Below are 5,774 nucleotides of genomic sequence, written 5' to 3'. Positions count from 1 at the left end.
GTCATGCTCATGGTACTGCTTAGCGCAGAAATTGGTAAGGTTCCTGAACAGAATAACGTTATTATATATGTGATTTTATTTTGTTAAATAATTTCTCAAAATTTAACATAATAAGTACAAAGGTACAGATTTGGCAAAAATATCATAATTCGCCGTACGTTTATATGGCGAACGGCTATGGAGTAGAATTTTTTGCCTGTAAACATATGCGCTGAACGCTACAACTTGGGTTTTTTCAAGGCGCGAGTAAGAGAGCACTATTTAAGTGGGCATGCTCCATCGTCGACCAACGTCGGTCAAATGCGCACTCATTGTATCATAAAAAATATAACTTAACCTAGCTCCGATTCTGTATACCTCGTAACATTCCAGCGAACTTATTAGCGGATGTAATATTAGATGATAAATATGACAACAATTTAATATTCAACGTAAGAAATTAAGAAAATCCAATTTCACCTACGTGAAAACGATGCTTTGCACAGATTAAATTATTTGACGCGAATGCGTTGGCAGTTATTTGTAAATTAATATCCAAACACCACTTCAGACGTCTCGAAACAAAATGGATTATTTATATATTTATTACCATAAAAAAAAATATTATTATTCTTTTTTTTTATGATAGCAAGGGACGGAATGAACAAGTCGTATGCCTGGTGTTTACATCGCAAAGATCTGAGGGGGCACTGCCTCTACGCCGGACATTTTAAGACCTAAGTTGAAATGTTCTATGTGCCTGTAACTTCATCTGCATCCTTACTCTTCAAATCCGGAACGCAGTAATGCTAACGTTATTGCGTGGTGATAGAAATAGGTAAGACGGCAGTATTTCCCTGGATGATCTCTTTCACAGCTGGAGCAAGCACTACAACTACAAAAAAATTTAGAAAAAAACTATCAAAAACAACGAAACAATCGCCACTTTCGCATAACTATGACAATGGTGGTTGGCGCGTTCTTGCTTATCAGCTTCCAATTGTAAAAGAGCGGTAATTTAATAATTGTACGTGTGTAGTAAATAAGAAATTACTAACGAGAGTCTATTAGAAGCCCCAAGCTGAATAACTCGAGTTTTGTATTTTTATTACCGTCCGTGATACATGCAATGTTTTTCATTACATTTGCGTGGAAATAAATACGATGTTTATTTCTGGTATATTTAAATATGATTCACAACACAACGATTATGAATTTTGCAAATGGAGGGTTTTTGTTATCTTTTATATCAATAGATGGCCAGCTATTCTCCCATAGATAATACAACTAAAATGTTATAAAAGGCAAAGACGCATACAGCCATAATGGCTTGTAACAAAAAAAATTACTAAATTTTGGTACAGAAAATAATTAAAATCAATTAAAAGAAATTCTTAGTAATAAGTATTTAAATGGTATGGTATGTGGCCGAATAGCAACTAAATTTCAGTTTAGATAAAATTTTAAACCAATGTTTTCATTTTGAATTTCCTTGCTTGAACTTGACCTATGTAACAAAGTATGTCGTGCTACAAATATAATCTCAGTACAGAGTACTAAAAAAACCGACCTCAAAAGTACGTGGAATTACATACAATTACCAAGTTTTATTGAAATCGGTTACCGGAAAGTGTGCAAACCCGGATTCATCCCCTTGTTCGCCACTCAACGGGACTTGACACAGGAGATAATAAAAATCGGTTCTCACTACTCAAAGTATATTGAGAGAGAAAAAACGTCTTGAATTAAAGAATAGCACAATCAATCATTAAATATATATAATTGCTCATTATACTATAATGTAGGCGCTATTTACAAAAATTTATCTTCATGCGTGAACAGCCACCCTCCTTTTTTTATAGTCGGTTAAAAAAACAACTCCTTACCGACCATGGCTGCAATGGAAAGAAAAAAGGCCCGAGTGTTTTATTTGGGGCATTATAGTCAAGTTAGCCACCAAGCTATCATACTTTTTACGAGCAAGTATGATGAAAAAAAAATTATATGATACACTATACGGGTGTATGATGTATCATATGATTTTTTTCTTTTTTTTAGCTTTTATTCTATTTGGTCACCTTCACATAACAGAAAATAAAAGAATGTAGAACTAAAGTGCAATGTTTCCACCCGAACTGTTATATCTTTATGTACAAACGAGTCACCTCTCTAATTATTTCAACAATTTTCATTCCAAACAATAGAAAGCGCTATTGTGAAAGGTTGGAGTTATTTCGTAGAATTTAATTTCAAACCTCGTAGCTTTAGAATGACGACTTCCGGGAACCAATTACACTACCCTTGAGCTCTATAATATACCAGACAAGATTTCTGTGGAAATTGTGAGCTGTCGAAGTAGTATTACGGCATAATAGTATTAAGAAAAGTGTTCGGCATAGTCAATTTTTTGGTCAAGCGTGAGTTGCATATAAAAATGAATAAAATTTATGAAAATTTTTTAGTGCTAGACGACTCAGTATCATGTAAGGATCATTTCATTATATGGAACAAAAAAAATTGGGACAGCAGAAGTTGGTCAAATTTAATCAAACGTTTTTCATACAAAATGAATAAAAATTATAAATTTTTCTCCAATGCTGATAAATTTAGTTCTATGTAAGGAAGTTCAAGATTTTTTCAAACAAAATTAACGACTTTTTATTAGATTTGATCAACTTTTGCAGTCCTGATTCTTTTCTTCCAATCAAATTAAATCATTCTTTTAAGAAACTGAGTATCAGCATTTAAAAAAAATTTGTCAATTTTATTCATTTTGTATGAAAAATCATTTTACTCAATTCGTCGCATACAACGAAATCGTGATAATACGTGAGGCGCACTATAAGTTTCCGGAATGAATAAGAAAAAAATACTGTAAATGGTCAGAAATGAATTAATTGTTTCTCAAAATATTCCCTGTTAGCGTTAATGTACTTTTTCATACGAATGAACCAATTTTGAAAACATTTATCCCACTCTTCCGTGAGAATCTCTGAAACATATTTTTCACTCTTCGACAACCTCTTCAGGTGATAAAAATCGTTAACCGCGTAAATGGTTCTTAATTTTTGGAAATAAATAAAAGTAACAAGGTGCCAGGTCGCGACTGTACGCGGGACGGCTCATAAGGTCAACGTTGTTCATCTTCTAAAATTCATTTGTCTCTCTGGCCGTGTAAGAACTGGCATTATCGTAGTGCAAGATGATACGGCGTTTACGGTTATTTTTCCAGAGTTTGTCAATAACTTCCAGCAAACAAATGGAAGCAATCATCCGCTTAGAGGTACTTTGCACGCGCGCCACTTTGGTTGGTTTCGGCTCATCTCGAAAGACCCATACGCTCGATTGCTGCTTTGTTTTGGGATCGTAACTATAAACTCATGTTTCGTCACCTGTTACTATGTCCAACACCAAATGTGACGCCCCTTCGTTGAATCGGGTAAGCATAGCATTGCACCAGGTGGCGCGATCCACTGAGAGCACAGTCTTTTCACACCCAAATGTTTGTGTACTATTGATTGTATTTGACTCATGCCTATGCCTAAAGATGCCCGAATCTCATGGTATGTCAATACCTGTCTGTTTTGATCATATGGTGCACAGCATCGATGTTTTTGTTCGTCACGAAATTTGTCACTGAGATTCACACGACCATGTTTGAATTCTGCAAGCCAGCTGCAAATAGTCGTCTTGCATGTTGCTTCATTGCCAAAAGCAGTTTTAAGCCGAGCGAAGTTCCGCTGAGAGATTACACAAAATAGTTAAGATTAAGATTACACACAGTAGTAAAGTCGTAGAAAACCATACTACGAAAATTTTCACGAGTTAAATCCATGGTGATGTAGACAACCAATTTTTAAAATGACGCCACAATGTAAAAACAAGTGACAGTCAGATGAAACAAACTGTATTCTACAGCCAAAGAGTTCCAGTTTCAAATGTTGTAATTACTTTTTAAACATTGTTTATGTAAGTGGCCAGTTCCGGAAACTTATAGTGCGCCCTGTGTAAGAAACTGAGTCTATGACCATTAAAAAAAAAGTAAATTTTGATCATTATATATGAAAAACATTTGATTAAATTTGACAAACTTCCGTTGTCCCGATTTTTTCGTTCCATACAATGAAATGATCCCTTTATGAAAGTGAGTCAATTAGCACTAAAAACATTTAAAAATTTTTTATTCATTTTTAAGACAACTCACGCTTGACCAAAAAATTGACTATACCAAAATCGTATTTACTAGAAAAGACTTAAGTAGTGGCTCCTAAGACAGTTTTATTGTATATTCTATGGCTTCAGATTTCCCCACACTGTCCCATTAAAACAAAATACTGTATGTGCACCGTGTTACTGGGTTTTGTATGTAGTTACCATACTTGTTTGTCCGTCACTAGATATTTTTTTATAATATCAAGTGACGGGACGAACGAGTCGTGCTGCTGATAGTAAGCCACACGCCTATCCTTATGGATTTCGTCATTGTAATACCCAACTTGAAAAGTTACACGTGCCTGTAATTTCACCACCTTCAAAATTGGAACGCAGTAATGCTTACATTACAGCTTGGCGGCAGTAATAGGCAAGATGGCAGTACTTCCCTGGACGAACTCTTTTATAACGAGCTCTACTGCTTTTTAAATTAGATATTATAAACCTAATAATAATTATTATTGTATAATTACTATGTTTATTGGCACGTCGAAATTTGGTTGTGAAATAAATTATTTTGTATTTGTACTCGTATGCTAAATTTACGACGTGTATGAATATTAATTGAAGTTACACTTGTTGACCTATTTAACCACGCCTTTTACATGAATTGCCAAGTGTAGAAGATTAATTAGTAACGTAGATTAATTAGTAGACGTAAGTCGCCAGTGAAAATAAATTAGAGCAATGTTTTTGTCATCACAACGATATTTATTCACACTGGCGTTTCTTCTTCTCGTTCTATACGTCATTCGATCATTCATGCAATACAATATGAAGTAATAAGTACATAGTACATTGTGTATGAACGACGGTAAATAAGAAATTACTAACTAGGTTCTGTTAGAATTTAACAACTCGAGTGTTGTATTCTTTTTAGCATCCGTGAGACATACAATGTTTTTCATTTCAGTTCACAATACAATAATTATGGATTTTGCGAATGGCGGGCTTTTTGTTTTTTTTTTATTCTAAACACGCATACAGCCATGATGGATTGTAAAAAAAATGCAAAACTTTTTTACACAAAATACTTAAATAAATTCTAAGTATTTATGTAGTATGTGGCTGAATTGCAACAAAATTTCTGTTCTTGTAACATTTTAAAGGAATGTTTTAATTTTGAATTTAAGTAACCTCCTTGCTTGAACATTAATGTGACCTATGTAAGGAAGGATGTCGTGATAAAAAAAAATCCTTATCGACCATGGTTGTAATGGGAAGAAAAAAGGTCCGAGTGTTTTATTTGCGGCATTACAGTCAAGTTAGCCTTCATGCAACCATACTATTTATGAGCAAGTGTGATGAAAATAAACGTAAAGTTGCAATTAGCAAGAACTAATAAAGAAAATTCTGTTTTCACTTGATATTTAGCTACAAGAAAACTGAAATCCTGTATCGTGCGCAATTAATTTTTTTTTTCTTCAGGGGAATAGAATGAAGGAATAAAAGAGGCGCTCTTTTTTTTTGCAACACCAAGTGACGGGACAACAAGTGGGGCTGGTGGTAAGCGACACGCCTGCACGTAACAGTTGCACTGCCACTCAGAGCTTTGCACTATCACTGCGTCCGTCACTATGAGA

This window comes from Hyposmocoma kahamanoa, unplaced genomic scaffold (assembly GCF_003589595.1).
Source record: "Hyposmocoma kahamanoa isolate Upper Pololo Valley unplaced genomic scaffold, ASM358959v1 160, whole genome shotgun sequence".
NCBI lineage: Eukaryota > Metazoa > Arthropoda > Insecta > Lepidoptera > Cosmopterigidae > Hyposmocoma > Hyposmocoma kahamanoa.
This window is presented reverse-complemented; position numbering follows the sequence as displayed.